General features: G+C 49.5%; 1 protein-coding gene across 7 annotated transcripts in view; it reads right to left on the bottom strand.

The window, feature by feature from the left end:
• LOC144128648 (uncharacterized) overlaps positions 1–25,900 on the bottom strand; it is a 714,737-nt gene that overhangs the window by 473,903 nt on the left and 214,934 nt on the right. The gene's annotated exons all lie outside the window — the stretch shown is intronic.

Here is a 25,900-nt window from a genome sequence, read left to right as displayed (position 1 = left end):
GTAAATAACTCGGCAACTAAAAAAAAAAGTTCAAAAAGTCGGCTCTCACTCTAGTTATCGAATGCGGTCAGCGAAGTCTGTCAACTCGTCAAAAACGATATATATATGCCTACGGGCTGTACGGACGTAAAAGTGCGCAATGTGCCTAAGCGCCCCCTCTCGCACTAGCAAGCTGGTGGTGACTCCTCCGTTCGAAAGCAATAAAAAAAGAATAGAAGTATCCTCAGCGGGCGACGCGCTCCACGCGACAAATAGGCGCGACAGATCGACGCTCGCCGATGGTTCCGCGGCCGGTGAAGAGAGGGCGCCCCTGTCGGCTGGGAAGGCGCAGGCAGTTCAGTGCTGCAGCCGCGGCTCTCGCACACGCGTACGGCACTGGCACCGAAATAACGGCGCCGACGACGAGCGAGCCGCGGGCTTCTTCCAACGCCGAAACGCTGCCGTCGCGGCAGCGAGCTGCGGTGAAAAGCAAGGAGCGGTATCCTACAGCCTCCGCGGTATCCTACAGCGAGCCTCACTCGATTCGGAGGGAACCCAGGCGAACTCAGGCAACGGCTTAACAGCACTGCTTTTCGAGCTGGGCGGTTGAGATCTACAGGTGCCGATAAGTCGGCGGTGACGTATCAAGCGACAGGGGTCTTTTCTTCCTATATGGGCAATGGACCCAACATTACTGCGCTCTAGCACTGTAGAGAGGAACTGGCGTAGGCGTGTATAGCATCGGGTCCAGTAGGATTTTACACAGAAAAATTCGCACTTGCACTGCTCCCTTGAACCGGTTTCCTGTATTACCAACCCAAACAGCAAAGTACGCTGCAAAGTAGCAAATTAGGGAAGCGAAACAAACTAGGTTCTGACTTGCTACAGTCGGATACAACTCAAGAATGCAGTAGCTTTTCCTAGTCAAAGGACCCCATTCCAGCCAATGGCGTCGGCCGTTTCTCGTGACCCTGCTCGCGTGACAATGCAGGTAGCGGCGCGACAATGCAGGAAGGGAACTGTCCTCGACCATGGAAGGAGGGGACTATCCTCTTTCATCTGCCACTCCCTGCAGTGTCACGCTAGCAGGGTAACGAGAAACGGCCGACGCCATTGGCTGGAGGGGCTCCTTTGAGGGGCATTTGACGCTTCGCTCTTGATTTGTATCCGAATATAGCCTGCATGCGAAGAAGTTACGAAGTTTGCGGGAATACGGTGGCCGCAGCTGGCAAAGGATGTGGTTAATTGGAGAGACACAGGAGAGGCCCTTGCCCTGCAGTAGGCGTAGTCAGGCTGATGATGACGGCGATGATGATGATAACCTACATGAAGGAAATGGATGAGCGGGTATAAAGAGATAAAGGGGAAGAGAAGGGTGAGTTAACTATGAAGGATGTCACGCAAGGACGTGTCAGTTGAGAAGTCACAACTTATGGAAGCGGTGCAGAGCCGGACAAGCGTTCACAGCTGACGATCACTGCGACTACCGTCTTAAGGTTTTTATCGTCGTCAGTGGGAAAGAATTAAGGTGGTCTAGTGCACAGAATAGCTATTGTCTCTGAGCACGTCACGCCAGAGTCGATGCAGCAAAGACGTTTCACGTCGCCGAAGGCCATTTGAAAAACCAAGCAGTAAGTCAGTGTCCAGAAGACGTAGACGCGAGTTAGAAAAGTGGCAGTAGTACCACGAGGCAAGCGTGACATCTCCCGCGAGCGTTCGAAGCCTACCAAAGCAAATGATTTATCGGTGACGTAGATAAAGTAACAGGCAGAGATACATGATATACATTTGTTAAACACAATTTTGCAGGTCAGCGAATGCAAAATTTCCCTGCAACATGGACCCAAAACCACCTAAAGAGAAACAGCGTCAAGCATTCCGGCACATTAACCACGCGCTTGCACAAGGCTTTTAAGCATGGATAGAGTTTTAGTGCGTTCTCTTTCTTTTCCCTACCCTTCCTTGCCCTTACTCAATCGCTCTTCAGCTCGCACAGAAAGCCTTGCCTATGTTGCTGTACTCTGCAAAGATTCCGTCTTCATCTCTTTAAACATGGTATCCTCGGACAACAAGTATCACATTCGTTCCTAAAATATTCCTCTATGAAGTTAATTGATATAAAGGTACGCAACGTGAACGTTATAGGACAAAAAAAAATTGGATGGGACTCAAGCTCCGCCTTAGGTTACGACGCAGTAGCGTAATGGGTTAATTCCCATATATGCAGAAGGTCATTCTCGACTTGACGTTCATAGATAGATCTCTGGAAGCACTCATACCCTTCCTGGCGCAGTGGTGCAGCGGTTAAGTGATGCGAAATTGCCCTGAGATGGCATGCATCGCAGGGCAGGTGCTCCCATCGGTGGGCCTTGTGCGACCAGGGTTGCTCTTCCCGAGCGACCAATCATTAATTCAACTGCCACCTGCCGCCCCGGTGGGCAGTTTCCTCACTATCCAGTTTGATTGATTGATTGATTGATTGATTGATTGATTGATTGATTGATTGATTGATTGATTGAAACAACTTTTATTTCCACCGGAAGAAAGGCGCCTCCCTCCCCGCCCCCGGCACGCAGGCCTGGGAAGACGGAGAGTCGGGCCACCTCACTATCCGGTGGGCATGTTGTGACGACACCTCAAGGTCGCGTGACATAGTGGCCCACCTGACTCCTGGGTTGCTCTCTGGGCACCACCTGCCAGAGTCATGCTCGTGATCTTTCGCTCACGACGCCGACAACGCCGGCACCAGATTTTCTGGAAAACGGGGCCTTTTTAACGCTATCGCGTTAACTTGTTAACAGCGTGGTCAGGTACAAATTTCCTCAACAACGACTCATTCATGCACGCAATACACTCTCAACAAAAAGGAGTAAAAAGAAAGCAAACTGTCTTCTACTGCACTCCTTTCCACAAAAGGGAGTGCTCTAGAGGACAGCTTACGCCTTTTTTAGTCACATATAGGTGTGTTCGTGTTCAGGGTGTAGACACGACATACCTTGACAATGTAAGATGAACTTTCTTTCGCTTGAAAAGGACCACTTTCAAAACAAACACTGGATTAGCCCAAAAATCCCTCTACTCTCATCTGGGGACATACCCCGACGCTTGACCCGCAGCACAATCACGCAGACGGCTCCGCCGCAGCTATTTGCTGCGTGCTTGACCTTCGGGGTTGCAGTCGGGCGGTTTTCGTGAGGCGTTACAAAAGACGCAATGGCCGGTCGAAGGCGAGCGAATTATATATATTGAACGGGCGCAGCCTCAAGTCCCTAGGCTGCTTTCACAGGACTCAAAGGCACGGACCAAATCTGATAGATGTACCACCGTAGTGTTCCACCACGGCCCACCTGGAGACTGTCTGCTGCGCATTCTACATTCGTTCTCTAGTGGCTAATTCTGCCACCAGTGAGCGCGACTTGCCTCAGCAGAAAACGTCTGAAGCTGACGTTCTCTTCTGACCGAACAGTCAGGTTTCTTTGTCTGGGAATCCAGGCAAATGTTTTCTTGGATGAACTTGGGTGTTGCTCCGCTCTGTTATCAAGACATCAGCTCAGGGTCTTGATAAGCGACGCGGCACCACAGCTTCCTATACGCTCTACGCAATTGCTTCGGCCGAAGCCGAGCGACAAAGGTGGCGTGGCGTCGTTTGAGCCAGTGACTCGGCAGCGTCGATGACTTAGCTGGGAACCGCTGAGCGCTTTTCTGCGCCTTCAATGCAGGTAGCCTACATGCGAAGCTGCAAGCCAAGCCTGCCACCGGTACAACGCTTCGCACGTGCTTCAAGAAAGTGACGTTATATCCACTGCCTTTAGGGGCTACGGCCTTCAGCGGTTCCTGTCCACTGCACCATTGGCGGAAATGCCAGTATTGCCGCGACAGAAGGAGATATTCATGGTCCACTGCTTCAGACGGCAGCGGCGAAGACTCCAATCGGCGATCCGGAGCAAGTTATCTTGCGCCACAAGCCGAAGAGCGTGCTTCAACGGCCGATTTGGATTCAGATCTGGTGCTTTGACTGCACTTGAAAAACTCATTAGGGCATAAAATATTTTCTTGGAAAAAAAAAAGAAAGACAAACCCGCTTCCTTAGCGTCGTGCAGTTGGATTTCGTAAAGGTAGAGCAACCGAATCAGAATAACTGGCCTTGAAAGAAGATACGGTTTAAAAACATTTACAGCAATCTATTTACACTCGGTGCTTTCATTGAACTCAGTAAGTCTTTCGATGTTCTGAACCGTAAAATTCTTCCTGGCAGGCTACGCTCATACGGCATTCCTGGAGAACCTTTAATGCTGCTTGAATAATGAGTGATAATGGGAGACAATACGTATCCCTAGATAGCCAACAATCTTCCTTGTTTTCTATAGTTTCGGTCTACCGGAGGGAAGTATATTAAGCCCTGCCCATTTTAGAATACATATTAATGACTTAGTCGGAACCACAGCCAAGCAGTTCAATTTTTCATTTACGCTGATGACAGTAGCTTCCTTTATACCAACAGCTACCCAAACTCTCTTTTTTTAAAATGTAATCAAATACTTGTTAAATTCTGCGCATTGTAGCACTGTAATCTCATTAATGTCAATACAACCAAAACTAAAGCGATATTATTTCCAGCGAGAAATTATATTAAAAATTACAGGATTGCTCTTAAGTTTTTTATGAGCGCAAAGGCGAAAGACTTTCCCTGTGCTCTCTTTCTCCCTTTATTTTTAGTTTTGTTTTATTTTCTGTATTTCGTTATTTTTCTTTTATTTTGTTGTCTTTTGTTATATTTTATTCGTTTATATTTGTTTGTATTTTAGTTTTTAGTTCTTTTACTTTTTGTTTTTATTAATTTCTGGTCTTTTATTTCATTTCATATATTTGCTTAAGAACCGTTGCTTAACCAACTGTTACGTTTTGTTTTATTTACCATACAACTTATGACTTACAGTCCGTGCGGACAACTTCCGTCCACAAGCTTCCGTCTACAATTTCCGCTCATGAGCCAAGAAAGGCTCACGCCTTAACAGGCCGTACTACAGTTTGTTATTTGAGTCAACCTAATGAACTCGTCGAGGAGCACCAAATTCTAGGTTTAAATTTCAGCATAGCATAGGTTTGAAGTTTAAAGCCCATTATAGTTATATATGCAAAAATATTTCTGTTGTTGCTGCCCCGGTATTTCTCTGCCGAATGCTACACTGCCTGCAAAAGCTAGAAGCTCCAAATATATTATAGCTTAATTTCCCTTCCCTTAAAATACTGCAGCGTTGTCTGGGTTATCATAACAAAAACAGATATAAACAAAATCAGTGTCCTTCACAAGAAAATTGTGCGCTACATAGCAAACATCGATCGCGGCATGACGACAGCCAATAGCTTTCTTAACAATATTATCCGAATTGATGGTTTTTATGAACATCGCCTATTAGAGTAATCTTTGTTATCTTAAAAGGGGTTTAACCTTTTGTTGAGACATATATCTTCATTGTCATCTCGTGAACATGCTGCTGTTACCCGCAGTAATCACCCCTGGATCATTGCTCGTGTGCGCACCAATCACAAGCCACAGTTAAGCCACACTCTTTCATTCACACTAAATAAGTGTTAGTAATTTCTCGCGCAAAGAACTAAAGGATAATTTTTCCCTTTGACTTGTACCTCTGACAGTTTTCCGTCTTGTGTTGCACCTGTATATAATTTATTTTACGTTTAGTTAGTACATGCATGCGTATGTATGTGTGTCCTACTTTTTATGCTTTGAATTTATGTATATATTTCGTACATTCCCAGTATAATCTTATATTGCTCCTCGCAAAAAGAATGTCATGTATGAATACGTGGCTTCTTTTATATATTTTGTGTGTAATTTGTATATACAATATTAAATTTTTGCTTACGTTCTAATGACATGAGGATACAGCATTCCTGAAAATTTCACAAAAATTGGCGCAGCGGTTCACAATTTAACCCTTCAGCCCCGCATCACCCCTTGAGCCTCATAGGTAATTCAGCAGCGTTGTAACTTCCAGCGACATCCGCTGTTTGTTTTTCCTCTGAACTTCGCACTGCAGCTTATCCTAAACAACTTTGACACAGCCTTGGCTGAGCACGAAATGCTTTACTGCAGCTGTGAAATGGCAGGCAATGGTGAAACGCTTCGTTCAAACGGAAGACATTGACGTGAATTACGCTCTACAGTCCATTTTACAAATTTATTGATAATAACAATGGGACTATTAATTGCTGCCAAGGCAGAGATTCTCTAATGGCTTCTGCAAAGAAGTGGCCCCACTGTCCCATGAAAGGTAAATCGTTCGCCATTGTTGCCAGCTTAGCCCTTTTACGATGGTCAGATAGCCAGAGCTACGGAAACAACTCAGTAGCTTAAATCTAACTTTCATATAAGGCCTTGTCTGATGCTGGAGTGTTTTTCAAGACTTCAAAATTGATTTTCTCGAAGTATAAAACACAAAGTGCGCAAGAAGAGATCACAGAAACCCCACGGCGGTTTCGCGCAAGCTTGGTTTGGACGTTCTTAAAAAAAAATATTTTGTTGATTCGTTTCAACATGCTAAGGTTGCACAGTGTACTACAGACTCCATTGTGAAGGACTATTGAAATAAATGTTTTGCTCAAGACAGGCGGGACTTAAGAGAGAAACACAAACAAGAGCAAAATGAATGCTTGTTAGAGGGGTGCAGACACAAAGTTTCTCGGTATTTTTTTCTTTTGCCTTGAAAAAGGCCTACAGGCCTAGCAATCACAAAAATGAGCTCAAAACACCAGTTTGCAGCGTTAATAACCTATTACAAGCGATTTTGTACCGGCTGGTTCGGTCTTGGTCGGCATCAGCGCAGAAGTTCACCTGACGTCACGGTCGACCGGCCAGCCCATGGATTCCCACGTTCCTGTTGACGTCGGCGTCACGGGCAAGCACTGACTGTTCCTGTGAACAACCACTGGGTTTGGTGACGTTGCAGTAATTGGGGAAAGTGCACCTTGATGCCACTCGATGATGGTGGAAATGCCGAGCGGCTCCTCGGACAACATTCGAAATTAGGATAAATTACGTTCCACTCAACGCCGGCGACTCATACTTGCTACAGTCGGATACAGCGCAAGTATGCAGTGAAGCTCTGCACCCATTCAGGACCACCACACACAATTACTTCACGGCAAAAAGTAGTCCGTCGTTAAAACTTGTTTCAATTGTTGCCTAAACAAGAAGCTAATCACAAGAATCAAATTCTAAGCTCTAGGATTTTGACATCTCGCTTGTTTAATAAAGTCAAACATTAAAAAAGTGATTTCGTGTACTGTTATGACTGGCTGGCTGAGTAATACAGGACGCCGGGGAATGCAGCCCAATGTTAACAACTGCTGCTTTTTTTTAATTGTATCTCACTATAAAGGACATCTCTTTACATCCATGCAACACATCATATCGTTTGTTTGGGTTCGAAGTTTTGTGTCGGCACCTCTTTCATTTCAATTACCACGGGTATTTAGAAGTTTTAAAGATTTTTTTTTTTAAAAACCGGTGCACTTGTCTCTGTTTGTATATTTTATGTACTCCATCGTGTCGCCAAAAAATTTAGTGATCACTGCTGTTACTTTCAGCTAGCGCTTATTTAAACTAAAGAAAAGCATTTAAAATGTTTTATACTGTTAAATAAAGTGTAAAATGTGCGCGAAAATAATCAGGCAACTCTTCAACTTTTTTTCTCGCCCCAAGCTCAAAGATCGCGTTTTCTTTTCTTTTTTCGAATTCTTCAACGCAGCACAACAACCATGATCGCTATACAACCATGCAAATAAAACGAACGCGTTTTAATTGACTGATCTTGAGCAAAGCTAGCACATATTAGTCGCTGCTGCAGTGGCCTGATTCCGGTTAGCCATAACACCGTCGTCCCAAGCTCCGGCTTTCACGGCAAACAACACGCACTGCGCGCGCCTTCCGCAGCAGCGCAGTGTGTACACCACCGTAAGAGATAATTCTCGGTACCTCCCACCGGAGGCAGTGGTCCACTAGTTGGGCCGTAAAGACGACATTTTATCGCGCCCGTTCTCCATACGTTGCAATTAGCCGAAGCGGCACAACTCGCAGGCCGTGCCTCGTGGCTCACCCAACGCTGCCAACAGCAGCAGCTAAAGCCGGCCCGGAAGACTGTCAGTAAGAATTAATGCGCTCTGTCCTTACGTACTGTGCCCATAAATACCAGGGGGCCACTGATAGCGTTGGTATGATACGCGGAAAACAATTTAAAAAATACTCCATGAAAAGCGCGGACAGTAATACTTATAACGACTTCGTTACCTTGGTCGCGTCCCACCGATTTTGTAATTAAAACGCGCGCTGCCCCCAAGAGGTACTTCTTTCTTGCTCTCTTGTTCTGCTGTGTCGGTAACTACGCGACTCATTTATGCAAACGACCTCAGCCATCGCCCCAGGCTATGAACTTACTCGATCTCTTACTTGAAAGTCCTATGTTCATTTTTTTCCTATCCTTTAATGGCACAAGCAGCAACGGTCTAGCGATCGCAAGGACACGGATAAGTTACTCGGGCCTTGTCCCTTGCTGTCTTCAAGACAAATGAATACCACTGGTTTAGACGAAGAGGCAAAATGCACAAGTGCGAAGAGGCAGAGAGCAAAGTTAGCACCTACAAAAATAACTGAACATGTTCTTAATCGCTTCAACATTTCACGAACTGACGCGGTCGTTTCCTAATCCCCCAAATCGCAAACGCTTATTACACGCTCAGCACAGGAGCAGACGGTCTATCGATAATCGGTCACATGAAAGTAAAGCTCCCTCCTTTATATATTCTGTTTATAATGCGCTAAGCGAGACACTGCGCCTGGTACGTGAATAGGCCTTTTTCTAAAATCTGTGAAGGCGATGCCGCATTGTACCGTTGTTAAGTCGCCAAGCTTCCCATAGCTGTGCATGTGTGCTTGGGGAATCAGTCGCGAGGAAGAGTGAGCATTTGCAAAATTTCCCAGTAGACCAGGCAAAAGTAGTGAGGTTTACTGGCCATATACCATACTATAGCGACCCTGTCATACGACTGTGTACAAATCAAAGTCTGAGTAAGCTGAGCCATCCGGAAAAGGTTTCCTCCTGGTTACCATGCGACATGCACCCGAGTGCTGGATCACAGCCCGAATAAGTGTCTTTAGTGCGACAAGCATGCTCAATAGCTTCCGCTGCCATAGCTCATAGTGGACAGGTACTCAAATAACACTTGCTGCTGGACTAGTTGGTGCCTAGTTCTATGTACAAACGTTAGCGCAAAATAAGACACATTCACATGAAAGGTAGACAAGACAAGCGCGTTGTCTTGTCCACCTTTCTTATGAATGTGTCTTATTTTGCGCTAACGTTTGCTCATAGTGGATCTCAGAGGGTATCACGCCAAGTGTTCTAAGAACGATCGACTGCCTTTCCACTCAAGAATCCAAAACAGATCGAGAAAGAAAGCTTCCTGTAAGGTTACACCTTTGGCTCCTTTAATTTCTGCGCTTGCTTGTACGCGCGTTCGAGCCAGTAATGCTTGCCCAGATGCATGTGTGGGTATGCAGTGCACGTTTTACGCATAAGTCAGCACACGCTGAGCGAACAGTTTTAAAGGGATGCTCGAGACAGCTTCATCCAATTTTTGTTCTTCGTGAAAACCGATTCTCGGCTCTTTGTGGGTTTGTCGTTGTTGATGATGATGGTAAAATTTATGGCGCCAAGGCAGCTTTGAACAAAGAACACCATGGAACAGAGTGCTTTCGTCTAGTCACGGTGGGGTCAAAGACCCATTTCCTAAGTGCATCACTCCAAAGAAGGCGGGCGCCAAGCCAGGGGAAGCTTTTACCCATTGTGTCGCTGGTGTGTACCTGGCGGCGCTGGGGATCGAACACCCGCAAATCCCGTACGCGAGGCGGATGCTCAAATCACTAGGCCACCGCTGCAGTGTGGCTATGTTGATGCTTCAGCAGAAAAAGATGCTTCGGTCGCTGACAAAAGTTGATTTAAATACAGAACTTGCTTTGCCCGCATTCGATTCTAGATCATGACGCCAATAGCGATAATGATACGGTGATCATCATTTCGAGGGAAATAGCGATGTGGCTTAGCCTCAGTGATTCGCAGCGAATCAGCGCAGTATGTTTTTGAAACGACCGGTTGCAGCGATACGCGCATATCATTTCGTGGCCTTTTCTAACTAATATGAGCTTCGTTTTTGGTGAAACTAGCCTCTGTGTCACACATCACACCTTTGTGAATGTAAATTGACTTACAGTAATACAAAGGGGATGGCATTTTATGGTCGGCTCAAGGCCAAGCCGCGTCTGTGGCAATGCCCGAAATAATATAGCTATAGCTTCACGCTAACCGCGTTGAGGGGCATGGTAGATGATGCGGCAGGTTTCGAAGATTTTATGAAGAAGCATTTCGAGAAGCAATCTCTCAGTACAATACAAAGAAGCACAACACGGCGATCTATAAAAGGATATGACTATTGAATGGAACACCTTTGAATAAACGTGGAGATACTGGGAGTAAGAACGACGCTTTTCTTTAATGCTTTTTGCGACCGTTTTCACAGCAGCAATAGATCTCTTGCAGCACCGTAGTACTAAGCTCGTGCCTCTTTGCCATTAGGTTCTTAAGCCTTCTGACCTCTTCCTGCAGGTCTCTTCCCGGTGTGTTCCGTACGCTATTATGTCCTGCTCTCTTCGCTTCTGCCATTAGTCAAACACAGCAAACGCCGCCGCTTCCACTAATTCTGGCATATTTGTTGCCCCTCCATCCCCTCGCCGTTCGACAGACGCTTGACCTCGTACTCTACCTGTTAAGTGCGCTATCAGCTGTCGTTCGCTAATATTAGCCCACGGGTCGCAGCACCGACTTGTCTTTTTCTGCTGGCCAGTGCGTGACCGTTCGGGTGGTTTGAGTCGGTTTAGGCAGCATGCAACTATACTACGCTCCCGGTGCTGCGGTAACGGCGGGTATGTGTCGTTAAACGCCTTGATGGGCCCTCCACCGGAGCCCTCCTGACTGTGCCCGCGAGGAAGGCGCTCCACGGCACTGCAGCCGCTCACTCGCATGGGTGGCGGCGGCGCCGGAGGGGCAGTGCCCTACGGGGTGGCCCGGGCACGCCGATGACCCTTGCTCGTCCCCGGTGGAGGATCGGCTTCGGTTCGCCCCGAACAACAATTAGGGCCAGCGTGTCCAGTAGGCGGCCCGATTATCACGGGAGCCCTCCTCCCGCCGACCCCGCCGCAACAACGGCCCAGGCCTCGCTGCCGATGGCGCCGCTGAAGAACCCGTGCGAGGAGGTCACACGCGCCGTACCTGTATACTCGCTGCCGGCCCGCCGTATACGTCACGCTTGACTCGTCTACGCGTTCTCTTTTACAGGAACAGCATGAGCAGGGATTTCCGCCCCGCTAAATGACGTCACCGCCATCGGCCACGTATATGTTGCAACCAAAAACTCCAGGGTGTTCCTAATAACCAATTAGTATTGTGTTATCGACGCCGGCCACTGCTAGGAATAATGGAGGGAAGGTAGTCGCTCGTAAGCCATGTAGCGGGACTGTTGTGGCCCCATCCGCGGAAGTCCTAACTTGTTGGCTGCGGTGGGGAGTGACGACGAGCGTTTCTGTTACCTTCAAAGGCTTTGAAGCGCTGGGGGTGCATAACTAGCCCCACTACTAGCTGCGCTCATATGGTCCTAGTGGAATTGGGAATTGATTTTATCGGGGTGGGGGCGCTGCAGATTCGTCTCCGTCAGTCCCTCAGCTCGCTCTTTTCTTGGATTTTTACTCAGCCATCTCGCATACTCGAATAGTGGCTTCGGAAAAAAGTGTCAGTACGGAAGTTGTAATTATTTTGCCGGCCTGAAAAGGAAGCCTGCCAACGGGTTAGCTGTTGCTGGCGCACATCTTGCGGCCACTGCGAACGCATAGCCGCGTCGGGGACAGTGTTCCGGAGTAGAGCGGATTTCGCTCTCAGAGAGCGCGTCCTGTAGCACTGAAGTAACACAGCAGCCAAGCTGCAATTTTCTCATTTCGTGGGCTTTCTTTCTAAGCAGGCAAAAAAAAAAGTAGGTAATTAGCAGCTTGCTGTAGACATTTCATGTTTACAGAAAACCTGTATTGCCCGGTTTTTGTAACTAGTCCTTGTGCCACGGTATAGCACGCCAACCTGAAGATTTCATTCTGCACTTTTTCAAAACAATCTACAATTTCCGAATTGACGCTTTTCACGAAGCACACATTAAAAAAATCTAATTACTATTTATTAATTACAAATTTTTTCATAACAAAAAAAAGCAGGTGACAAGGCCACGCGGCTCTCAAAATTATGCAGTTTGTTTTAATCGTCTAGGACACCTCAACTTTTAGAAAAAGTGGTAGGGTATTAACGTAGTCAAAGCCAGGAGACGTGAGAAAGCGTGTGTTTAGCCTGGTCGGTTCATGGTTATGTTTTGCTGGGTCGTCGGCACGTCTGTGAGCGATATTAGTTCGATAGTAGTATTAGTTAACGAAGACGACGACGTGCAATGCACAGCGCAAAGAGCGTGTTGAGTTTAACACGAGGCGTCATCGACTGGAGCGGCAGCATAGTGATCTCGCAAAGTGGCCAGCGAAGTTCACTTGTTCACGCCGCCGCGGGTCATAAACCCAGTCGCGGCAATATTTATTTTATTTCTGCGCTCTCAAGGTCATACAAGCCACAAGAGGCTTGGTTGAGTGTGACCCCGTGTAGTAGTGCTCTCGCACCATAACTTGGTTATACTGAGCTGGGAATACATACGTTGGCATACATAAAAAGCGTTAAGAAGCTTTTGTCCGGGGCCGTGTTAAGGAAAGTGCGTGCTGCAACCACAGGCATGCGAATGCCCTTCCCAGCGTTCCAAACTCTTCCATCGTAATCGAGTTACGTAAGCCTTCGAAGACTCAGGCCCTCACGTTTCGACTATGGTTTTGGTTGCGCTTCTTCAGACTGCCGAGAAACGACCGCCGCAGGAATTTCCTGTCACGACATCACTTACGCTTTCTTTAGTGCCTCTTCTAATGTGCTGCGCCGCTATCTGCGCGCTGGTTTCTGCTGATAAAGTAACATAAAAGTAGTTAGCTGTTGCATATTACAGACATCTACTTATACAAGTGGAGTACGCGTTCAGTTGAGAAAATTGACAGCTTCTGCAGTCGCTTCACATTCCGCACCAATATAGACAAAAAAAAATGACTAAAGATGACGGCACGTTAGGAGCGGGTGTCACCGTCCGAAGCTGTGCTCGTAAGGTATTTCGTCATTTTTAATTTTGTACAACAGAGCTCTCGCAAGTGTACAGACCGGTTAATGGTATAAGAAGCAGATATATTCATGCAACAGACCTAATAAAGAGAATAGAAAATAAAGAAACATACGGGAAAGATCCTTCCTAGGTTTGCTCAAGGAGTGCGAAGCACATATTGACTCTATCGCCCAAACAGCATCCAGAGTGACTGATTGTTTCTTCCGTTTCGTATGCAGCAACTAATTTTGGCATGATTTGCAGTATTTCATGTCTCATGCTGGTCTAGGGGCCTGTCCGCCATCGCTATTGTCTATTTTGGTGGATTTATTCAAATCTATCATGCAGTGGCCTTCATCGACTTCCTCGGTCTACTTCATGGTACAATATTCCTGCAGCGTGCAGCTGTAAATAAAGATAAACGAGCTCTTGATGTCGCCATGAGTCTGTGATCGATTTCCTGCTTTATTTTATTGTGCCATGAACAACAACGCGCACCGCAGCTACGCCAGTGTATGTCTACAAAAATGCATATATTTGCTTAAGTAACACCTATTCTATTCGCGTTACAATGTACTCCATATGGTGCATAAAAATGCGCATAGAATTCCCGTTACGTGGAGATCTTCCTGGAGCTCCATGTCTAGTGCTTATCAATGCATACTGCCACACTGCTCACATTCTGCGAGCGCCGCCATGCGGCCGAGCGGCATTACTGGGCTCGTGTGGGAGCGAAGAAGAGGACGTTCCCGTTCGAACGCGCGCTGCTGGGTTTCTGGCCTTCGGATTAAAAAAAAGCCCCTTTTTACGTGCCGCCCTACGTTTGTCGGCGACATTTTGGTGGAGTCGCTGGGTATCGTTCCATGAACGCTCACCCCGAGGGCAACTCTGACGCTGATCAGCGACGCTTGGACACAACACCCGTCCACAAAGCGAGCCGCCGCCTGCGAGGCCTGCAACCTGAGTGTCAGCCACTGACGAGGCCGGTGCGTACCATGACGTCTACTACAGGCAGTCAGACAGGCCAGCCTTCCGGCACTGTCCCGCCCGTTGTAGTTCTCACCCCTCGCTCACCACCATCCTTCCACGGCGATCGGTTTGAGGACGTCGAGGACTGGTTGTCCAGCTTTGACCGTGTGGCCACTTTTAACCAGTGGGACGACGACCGAAAACTACGAAACGTCTATTTCTCGTTCCAAGACTCTGCGAAGACATGGTTCGAGAACCATGAGGCATCCTTTACGAACTGGGAAGCGTTCCGCCGTCAGTTGCTGGCTACCTTCAGCACAAACGCACGCAAGGAAAATGCCGAACTCGCCCTTCGCACCAGGTCACAGCAGGCGAACGAAAGCGTCGCTATGTTTATTGAAGACATGGCACGTCTTTTTAATCGGGCTGACCCTGCCATGCCAGAGGCTACCAAGGTGCGCCACCTCATGCGTGGTGTGAAGGAGCAGCTCTTCGCTGGCCTCATACGCGACCCACCAAGAACCGTCGCTGACTTCGCTAAAGAAGCCACAGGCATGGAACGTTCCTTACAGGAACGCAGTGCGCAGTACGGTCGTCCGGGAAGTGTTGCGGCCAGCAACTATTGTGCGTCCCTGCCAGTCGCCGGGGACGAGGCTCTTCGGGAGCTTGTGCGGAGTGTAGTTCGCGAAGAACTGCGCAACCTCCGCTTAGATGCTCCACCTGCCAGTGTTGCAGCTGTAGCCGATGCCGTCCGCGAGGAAATTCGGCGAGCAGTCCAGCCACCACCGGCACCACAGCCGGAGCCGTACGCCAGCAGCTACAACGAAGCCCTACGGACACCGCAGCCGGAGCCGTACATCATGAGCTACAGTGAAGCTCTGCGGAGACCTGCGCCAGTTCCACATGCGTTCCGCCCTGCTGCCGAACAAACGCAGGGATACTTTCCCTCCGCCGAGCTGCGTGACCCGCGCCCTGTTCGAAAAGCTGACGTGTGGCGCACACCCAACAACCGGCCACTATGCTACCGCTGCGGGGAGCCCGGTCATATCCTCCGCAACTGCCCCTACCGGCGGATGGGATTAAGAGGATTTCCACCGAGCGCACCTCGACCGCGCTATGGTGAGAGACCGCGAGACATTGAGCAATACCTGGCCGATAATGTGCTGCCCTCAACGCCTCCAAGACGCCAGTCTAGGTCGACGTCTCCAAGACGAGTTCCTCCACCCAGTCATGCACCATCATCTGGCCAATTCAGAGGCACGTCTCCCCGCCGGGAAAACTGAAGACGGCGTCCTCTGGGGGTAGGACCGCCGCTGCCGCAGACAGTGAACAGCCTCCATCCGACGATTTTATGCGACGACCCCACCCGCCGACCTTAAAGACGATCCCACCGCCGACCTCACCGACGACCTCAGCGACGACCCCATCGACGACGGCACCAAAAACCTCGCCGACAAATTGTCAAACAATTGTTTCCGCCGCCGAAATTCTTGTTGCCGCCGATGGCTATGACGTATCTGCACTCGTCGATACCGGAGCCGACTTTTCTGTCATGAGTAGTAACCTAGCCGCAACCCTCAGAAAGGTTCTAACACCTTGGCATGGGCCGCAGATACGCACAGCTGGTTGCCATGTGGTAACGCCCGTTGGCGTCTGCACCAGCCGTATAAAGATCCGCGGTGCAACTTTCACTGGCTCCTTCGCCGTGCTACGAGAGTGCTCTAAAGAACTGATTCTCGGCATGGACTTCCTTAAAGAGTATGGGGCGGTCATCAACCTGCACGAGCAATTGGTATCGTTTTCGACACAGCGAGCCGTTGATACCGACCCCGAGCCGCACAGAGCACCATTACGCATCTCTGATGACCACACAACGATACCGCCGAGAGCAAGCAAGTTTGTCACAGTCCAGTGTGATACCAGCTCCGGTACTCGGGGCATTGCCGAAGCGAATATGTCGCTGCTACAGTCTCGGCAAGTTTGCGTTGCTCGCGCCCTTGTCGACCTTGTTCACGCGCGTACCACGCTCTTAGTGACCAACTTTAGTTGTGAACCCCAACATTTGACGAAAAACACGGTGATTGCCCATTTTGAAGAACTTGGCGAGCATGCCGGCCAATGTGCCTTATCAACAACGGCCCCCGAAATAGCTGAACAGGACACTGCAACAGCCATTAGGACCGACGTGAACCCTGACCTTCTGACCAATCAGAAACGCCGCGTGGAAAGCCTTATTGACTCTTTCCGCGACTGTTTTGCATCAACATCCAAGGTTCGCCAGACGCCAATAACTAAGCACCGTATTATCGTCGACAGTGACCAGAGACCGCTATGTCAGCGTCCTTATCTTGTTTCGTCGAAGGAGCGCGATGCTATCCGCCGCCAAGTTGCCGAAATGCTCCACGACGACGTCATACAACCATCGACGAGCCCCTGGGCGTCACCTGTTGTTCTCGTCGCAAAGAAGGACGGCAGCCTACGGTTCTGTGTAGATTATAGACGTCTCAATAACGTTACCAATAAAGATGTATATCCACTGCCGCGCATTGATGACTCATTAGACCGCCTTCGCCATGCTACCTACTTTTCGTCACTCGACCTTCGTAGCGGTTATTGGCAAATCGAGGTCGACGAACGTGACCGAGAAAAGACCGCCTTCGTTACTCCTGACGGACTGTACGAATTTAAGGTGCTTCCTTTCGGCTTGTGTTCAGCCCCTGCGACGTTCCAACGTATGATGGACACCGTACTAACTGACCTGAAGTGGCAGTCCTGCCTTGTCTATCTCGACGACGTCGTGATTTTCTCCGACACGTTCGGGGAGCACCTGAAACGTTTGCGTGCCGTCTTCGAAGCAATTCGTTCTGCGGGTCTGTCTCTCAAGCCTGAAAAGTGCCACTTCGCATTTCGGGAGCTCAAGTTTCTTGGCCACATTGTGAGCGCTCAGGGCGTTAGCCCCGACCCAGAAAAGACCGCCGCCGTTGCTGCATTTCCCCAGCCAACAGATAAACGAAGCTTGCGGCGTTTCCTGGGGCTTTGCGCCTATTATCGGAGGTTCGTTCAAAACTTCTCCAAGCTCGCAGAGCCGCTGACTCGCCTGACAAAAGACTCCGAACCCTTTTTCTGGGGCCAAGATCAGGAAAAAGCTTTCATAGAGCTTAAGGCCCGCCTCCAATCTACGCCTATCCTTGCCCACTTCGACGAGCAGGCCGACACGGAACTGCACACAGATGCCAACAATGTGGGCCTCGGTGCGGTGATTGTGCAGTGGCAAGACGGTGTGGAACGCGTGATCGCATACGCAAGTCGCACTTTGTCCCGTTCCGAAGTGAATTATTCCACAACGGAAAAGGAGTGTCTCGCTGTTGTGTGGGCAATCACAAAATTTCGTCCATACCTGTACGGCCGCCCGTTTCGAGTCGTCAGCGATCATCACTCCTTGTGCTGGCTTGCGAACCTCAAAGATCCATCTGGGCGACTTGCACGGTGGAGCCGTCGGTTGCAAGAGTTCGACGTCACCATCGTGTATAAGTCGGGTCGGCAACATAGCGATGCAGACTGTCTCTCCCGAGCTCCTCTTCCGTGCCCACCAGATGAGTCCGACGACGATTCTGCTTTCCTCGGCGCTGTCACTACATCCGAACTTGCCCACCACCAGAGGGCCGACTGCGAACTGCTGCCTCTAATCGAGTACCTCGAAGGAACCGCTCCGTCTCCGCCCAGACTCTTCTCGCGCGGACTTTCGTCGTTTTGCTTAATAGATGGAGTCTTCTACAAGAAAAACTACGGTCCGACCGACACTGCGTATCTCCTCGTTGTCCCAACCGTGCTTCGTAAGGAAGTTCTCGCTGCATGCCACGACGACCTTTCTTCTGGACACCTCGGTTTTTTCAGAACATTGGGACGCCTCTGCCACAAGTACTACTGGCCACGGCTTGCTGCGGTCGTCCAACGCTACGTTCGAACCTGCCGTGAGTGTCAACGACGTAAGGTACCACCGACAAAACCGGCCGGCCTTCTGAAGCCAATTGATCCACCGCAAATCCCATTCCAACAAGTTGGCATGGACTTACTGGGCCCATTCCCGGTGTCCTCCATGGGAAACCGGTATACTGTTGTCGCCACGGACTACCTAAGCCGCTATTGTGAAACCAAGAATCTTCCCCGTGGCACCGCGGCTGAAATTGCACAGTTCTTTGTTCACCACATCGTGCTTCGCCACGGCGCCCCCGTGGTTGTATTAACTGACCGGGGAACCGCGTTTACGTCGGCTCTTACACACGAGGTCCTCCGTCTTAGTGGCACCAGTCATAGAAAAACGACTGCTTACCATCCTCAAACGAATGGACTTACTGAGAGGCTGAACAAGACCATCACAGATATGATGTCTATGTATGTCGACGCTGACCATCGCAACTGGGACGAAATACTTCCCTACATCACGTTTGCGTACAACACCGCCCTCCAAGAAACGACGCGCTTCACCCCCTTTCCGTTTGGTGTATGGCCGAGATGCCCTGACCGTGCTTGACGCCATGCTGCTCCCGGATTGTACCCCCTCGTCTGTCCCAGGCGCTGACCAATTCGTTCGCGATGCAGAAGCCGCTCGCCACCTTGCTCGACAACGCATTCGCCACCGGCAGGCAACTGACGCCCGGCGTTACAACCTCCGCCACAGGGAGGTGATTTACCAACCCGGCGAGCACGTCTGGGTATGGAGCCCTATACGTGTGCGCGGTCGCTACTTCGGCCCCTACGAGGTGCTACGTCAACTCAGCGATGTGAACTATGAAGTGTACCCGCAAGGAGTTGTCCGGTCTTCTCGCCCGCCCAAGTCTGAAGTCGTCCACGTGTCCCGCATGAAACCGTATTACGCCCCGTTAGCCCCTCCCGGAGTTCACATTCAGTGCTGCCACCACACGCCATCGCACTTTCGGTGTCTCCACACTCTTTATCCCCCTTGCTGGAGGCATCGAGGCGATGCCTCTTGAAAGGAGGGGGGCAATGCCACACTGCTCACATTCTGCGAGCGCCGCCATGCGGCCGAGCGGCATTACTGGGCTCGTGTGGGAGCGAAGAAGAGGACGTTCCCGTTCGAACGCGCGCTGCTGGGTTTCTGGCCTTCGGATTAAAAAAAGCCCCCTTTTTCGTGCCGCCCTACGTTTGTCGGCGACAATATGTATAAAACATAAAAATCGCTTGCTGCCCTTGACTTCCTGAAGAGTTGGCGAAAAAGCATTTATGGCGGTGGTATAGCCTAGTACACGAAGGCAGCCTGAAAGGGTGTTCAAAAATGCGCGCTTGAAAAATTATAAATAAAGATTTCTTCCAAGAAGCGTGCTACCGTCGGGGAGAATTGTTGGTTGCAAACAACTCTAAAAATACAACCTTTGTCCGTAAAGTGCCGAGACTGAGTCCATTTAAAAGATGCGTTTAACATTGAAATTATTTGTGCAGCATCCCTTCGAAATAGGCTCCCTTGCAGTCTATACACAGCTTCCAACGCTGGAAACATGTCTTGGAAACAGCTGAAAAACGCTTCTTTTGACGAGTCCCCTTGGCGTTGAAAAACCCGCTCTTAAATACTAGCTGTAGTAGTAGTAGCTGTAGTAGTAGTAGTAGTAGTAGTAGTAGTAGTAGTAAGTGTTTTTATTAAAATAATGATAAAAATTAAGGAAAGATTTGTGCTAGCCCCGGCATCTGCCATCGATACTGAAGCACCTGAGCTGGGGCAGCGGAAATAAAGGATAGCAGGCAGAATGGAGAAATGAAATGAAAGAGGTGAGGGGACAGGAAGAGAGGATAGGTGGAGAGGCAATATACACAAACTATTTACACAATAAGAAATGTGTCCAGGTTGTGCCCGGCTCTTAAATGTAGTAGTAGTAAGCGTTTATTACCCTTCCCCAGCATTCTGGCGACCCTTCTTTCGACCAGTCAAGAAAGCCGTTACCGGAACCAATCAGAACCCATCCTTTCAAGACATGCCGACAGCAAACACACACACTTTTAAAACTAAAATACACAAAACATGCTCAACCCGCCGCGGTGGCTCAGTGGTTAGGGCGCTCGACTACTGATCCGGAGTTCCCGGGCTCGAACCCGACCGCGGCGGCTGCGTTTTTATGGAGGAAAAACGCTAAGGCGCCCGTGTGCTGTGCGATGTCAGTGCACGTGAAAGATCCCCAGGTGGTCGAAATTATTCCGGAGCCCTCCACTACGGCACCCCTTCTTTCACTCCCTCCTTTATCCCTTCCCTTACGGCGCGGTTCAGGTGTCCAACGATTACGAGACAGATACTGCGCCATTTCCTTTTCCCCAAAACCAATTATTATTTGGCAGGGCTGTCAGCTCCTTTGTCGTGGCGCCTTGAATGCCTCCACGCTCCTCATCCAGCGACCTTTTAGGGCTTTCTTCACACGAGGAAACGGGAAAAAATCGCATGGGGAGATGTCAGGCGAGTATGGCGGATGGGGAAGTACAGTAATCTGCGCTTGGCGAGAAATTTGTCATGCTGAGAGCAATGTGCGGACTTGCGTTATCGTATAGAAGGCTCCATTGTCCAGATGCCCATAAGTCAGGGCGACGGCGTCGCAGTGCATCACGCATGTGTTGGAGCACGCGGATTTAAAACTCCCGATTCACCGTCTGCCCTTGTGGGACGAACTCGTGGTGTATGACACCTCTGGCATCGAAAAAGCGACCAGCATCATCTCCGTTTCGGTCTTCAGTCGCCGCACCTTTCTCGACGCCGGAGAGCTTGTGGACCGCCATTCGGCGCTCTGCCTCTTTGTTTGAGGATCGTATGGAAAACACCATGTTTCGTCTTCAGCAATGATGCTGTCGACGAATGCAGCATCCTTCTCTGCCTCGGAGAGCAAACCAGCGCTCACTGATGCCCGCGTGTCCTTCTGGTCCTTTGTCCGGGAGTGCGGCACAAGTCTGGCATTCAGCTTTCGTTTCCGCAAGTTCTCACGCGAAATTTGGTGGCATGTGTTCTTACTAACGTCGAGAGCATCCTGATAGTGTGCGGAATTTAATCGGGCGGTCCAGCTGTACGATTTTCCTGATCCGAGCCATGCTGTTTTCATTCCGTGAGGTTTAAGGGCGCCCCTGCCCTGTGTTGTCTCCCACTGACGTTCTTCCCGAGACGAACCTCTAGTGCCACTCGAAAACTCGCGGCCGCGATAATGTCTCATTGTCGTAAGCCGCACGAAGGAGCTCATACGTCTGTGTGGCTTTCGTGCCAAGCTTCACTCAGAATTTTATGTTTACACGCTGTTCGAGGTAGGCGTCCATCTCTCCACATTCACTAACAGTAGAATGCGCAGGCGACTAGTGACAACGTATTTTTCTACATGTAGTACTATCTAGCGGCTGCCACAACAATTAACATAAATAACTCAGGTTAGCCCGAAAAGATGGCCCTACACATACGCACCAATATTTGTTTTGGGGAATCATTTCTAGAGAAGAAAATAAATCAGTCTTGAAACTTTAAGGACAAAGGTTTTATATAGTCAGCAAAACTACACCATTTAATAAGCGCCGGAAGCGCCTCTAAAAGACAAATGCAAAGTCTCGAGTCTGTGCTCGCATTAGTAGTGAATCCCTTGCGCGTCTTTTAACACAAATATTTAAGAGAATACCTTTAGCCCTGAAACCTAAAAAAAAAACACTTGTCAGACGTCTTGCATGCACGCAGCGGCGGGTATATAAAAAAAATAGTCGGCCTAATCTGACACAAAGATGAATGCCATGCTTCGTTGTTCTCTGGTGCAATATCTTTTTCGCCGAGCAGCCTCTATACTTACTTCAACCCTGCCGCGGTTGCTTATTCAGTGCATTTGAAACAGTGACGTAGTTCCACCAACACGGTGCCACTCAACTTTCAGGCAAACGTTTACAAGAATTTTAATGCCACGATACAAGTCATTTTCGCCACCACGACTAGGTTCATTGCGCCCTCACCGCTGCTCCCATGAACGTCGCTGCACCACACGAAGTAGCCACGTAAAATTGGTTCCGCGGTCAGAAAAACACGCACTACACGACCCCGTCTCCCGCGTTACCCGCAGCTCTTCCTGGAACAACCACGCTGAGCGCTTATTTACACGAAGTAGCCTAGACTCATTTCTACGCCACCTCGCTGGCGCACCGAACGCTGCACGAGTCCACGCATGCGGCGGCATACGAGGCGTAATGCGGTAGCATTTTCAGATCAGGCCCCACTGATACGACTACCGGCGGCTCTGCCTCGCACCGGTCGCCGCGCAGCCCGCGTGATAGCGGCGGCCAGAAGAGGCGCCCGGGTGGGGGGTTAAAGGGATGACTGTAGGAACGCAGCCCGCGAGTGGCCGCACCCCGTCTGGATACCCGGCTCGGACATTAATCAGGGCCCAGTGGATAGAGCCCGCGTCGCCGATTAAAACGCGCCGGCTTCCAGCGGTGCGCGCAACGGCAAGAACAAAAAGGACTTATACTTCGAATTACACGGATAGCGTAGAGGCGAGGATGTCAAGGAAGGAAGGGGGAGGGGGGGGGGGTACAGGGAGGCGTGCGTCGGGGAAGGCAGTGATGCCGCGCGTCTGTCGGTCGATAGCCTAGCAATAATTACGCCTACGAGGCATACGCTTTTGTCCGCGCGAGGAGGCCAGCCATACGGAGTGTGGATGCAGCGATCAGAGGCCAATCCAGAGGGACGCCGTTGCCCCGAGGGCTGACGCGAACACTTCCTCGGAGATAGCGCATAAACAACAGGTCCTCGCAGTAGCAAACAAACCAAATAAGTGCCTATAGCGCGCACAATTAAGGGAGGAACAAAAAGACGGCGGGGGACAAATCAGGTTGCAAGGGGCCGAGCGGCGTGCTTATAACAGCGCTCCCAATGAGTCCGGTTGGTAGGCGTCGCGAACGACTGCGGACCCACCTGATGGGCACTGCTTATGGAGATGCGTACCCGAAGGTCATCGACGCATTCCCCGGAAGGGGTGACTCGGTATGTTCGAGACGACTGGAGTGGCCGCTCATGAGGAATGACAACGATGTCGCGGCAGCGATTAGTCGGCTCACTGTGCCGCACTGAATGATTATCCGAGTGCCTCTGCCTCCTATCTTGTTCCTGTTGAGTTACAATGCACAGCTGTGCAGAGATGTTTAATGTGGCAGGAGAACCGAAGTGCATTCCTTCTCAGATCTACAAATGGAAACATCGAACAGTTTACCGGCGTGGTGGCTCAGTAGTTACGGCGCTTGGCTGTTGATCCGAAAGACGCGGGTTCGATCCCGGACGTGGCGGTCGCATTCCGATAGAGGCGAAATCCTAGAGGCCCGTGTACTGCTCATTGCCAGTGCACGTTAAAGAACCCCAGGTGTTCTAATTTATCCAGAGCCCTCCATTACGGCGCCCCTCATAGCCTGAGCCGCTTTGGGACGTCCACACTATAAAACCAAGATGGTACAGTTAAAGACAGCGAATTACAATGTAATGCTTTGCAGGGACTATTCACGTGGTAGGAGAACCATGGTGTCCTTAGCTCTACAAAATAAAACGTCAAGCAGATTTATAGTTAAAGACATCAATGCAGATCTTCCACCGCAAATAATTGGTGTATCACGCTAACAGCGAGTGTGAGCCCTGAAAAGGATTACATTGTTTCTAAAGCAGCCCTCTGCGAGCATATTCAGGGCAGCGGCCGTTCCTCTCCGGTAACGGCCAGTCACGATCGCAAGCGACGCTACCCAGCAGAGCACACGCTGTATGGACACATACGCGCATACATATGCAATATCTGCCTGATGGATTTGCTTAATGGTTCTTCAACTGGTACAGACACGCGCAATTAACAACAAAGGGACTAATAGTTCGCTATTTTTTCTTGAACGTAGCGGCTCCCTTCGACGGTAAGTTATAGCGCTGCACCAAGCGTATGGCGCGGTTACGCGACAGCATGCATGGAGAATATTATACGAGTGCGCAAGATATGGACATGAGTTCTGACGTTTTTTTTTTTTTGGCCACCTGTCCCGACGGTGGCTACACACAGGGAGTACACCCTGCGCACGATGAAAATTGTATGCAGACTAAAGTCATTAGAAACAATTAGTGCACCAATTAATCACCTATTGAACACTCATACCAGAGATGAAAGTATGCAATGCGAATAAAAGATCACTGACTGTCCCTTACAGTACCGGAGGAATTAAACGTAGCAGGGGGCCGCAGATGTTAAGCAGAGAAGACAAGAGTAGAAATCCTGCGGAAATAGGGTGGCCGCAGCTGGTGGATGACAGGATGAAATGAAGATTAATAGGAGACGCCTTTGTCTTGGTGAAAGTGTAAACTGCCTGTTTCTTCTGCTGTTGACGGTGATGATAATAATGGTGAAAAGACATTATCCTCGATCGAAAATGTTTTCACAATGACGTCCGGGTTGTTGACATTCACAGTAATGGAGAAGATTTTTTGCGGCCAGTGGGCTCGCTGAAAAAAGAAAAATTCCCTCAAGAGACTCCAAGCTCGAGGGAATACGTTTGCTCCATCCTTTAGAAAGAATACCTACTGAAAGGGTAGCGACGCGATGCAGCTTAAAGTGAAATTCATTTTTCCCCGCAATCGCTTCCCGTAAAATTTTGCCCATCACTGTGCACAAGTGAAAACGAAGCAGAGAACTTCTAATAAGAACCGATAAATGCTTTTTGATGCATTGGTTTAAGGGAAAAATGAGACCTTATAGTAGGCTTTCCCTACTGTCTCACCTAGAGTCACTGGAATCTTTTTTTCCAGTGACTCTAGTCTCATCTGTCGGCTAGCGCCGTCTGGCGTAGAATACAAGAGGTTTTTTTTTAGAAAGAAAACAAAAAGGAACACTTACGTGAGTGACCCTACCTACCGCAGTGTCACGCCTGCGTCGTTTCGCTTCTGCTCCGCACACAACGCGCACGGCGCTTCGAGATGGTCGCGCGCGCCAGCAGCCTACTTCACCACTTGATTGACTTGGCTCGCACACGGTGGCGGGTCGTAAATCAACAAGACGCATGGGGGGCGCCTGACACCCGGAGCCACCTCCATTGTTCTCTCTTCAGCGGGCTGCTACAGCTCACGGATGGTTAGATGGATGGTACGAGAGTCCTCTTTGAAACGGGGTGGCAGCGGGTTCCGCCAGGCCCCGTAACATTTTTATATTTTTACATTTTCTAGCCATAACAAGTATGTCTTCGGTTTAGGCAAACTTGCTGTCGGCCTATTTGATATAGCGTCGCCAGAATAGCGCGCCGATGCATTAATCCGAAGAAAAGCAAGGTGTAATTATGCCAAGAAATCAGGCCGATACGAACTGTGCGTGAAATAGTATTGTCGAGGAGTAACGTTGCCCTTGTCTTCGTAGTAACTCCTCAGAGCGCGATACTCGCAGTGCTATCTTTCAATTAACCTCTGTTGCACTTATATGCACCCCAATAACCAGTGGGGCGTACCAAATTCGACTCCTGCAATTGTGTCCTTAAGTCGGCTATCGCGTCAGTAAAATTAACGATGCCTACTGACGGCTACTGACAGCTACCAGCTGCGACATCTTCTACCAGTTTCCTTCTTTATTTGCAGCGTGTTGCGTGCATGTGTGTGCTATAACCTAAGAGAAGACCATGCATGGAGCTACTG

This window comes from Amblyomma americanum, chromosome 4 (assembly GCF_052857255.1).
Source record: "Amblyomma americanum isolate KBUSLIRL-KWMA chromosome 4, ASM5285725v1, whole genome shotgun sequence".
Classification (NCBI taxonomy): Eukaryota; Metazoa; Arthropoda; class Arachnida; order Ixodida; family Ixodidae; genus Amblyomma; species Amblyomma americanum.
The sequence above is the reverse complement of the archived record's forward strand: the minus strand, read 5'-3'. Positions and strand labels throughout refer to the sequence as shown.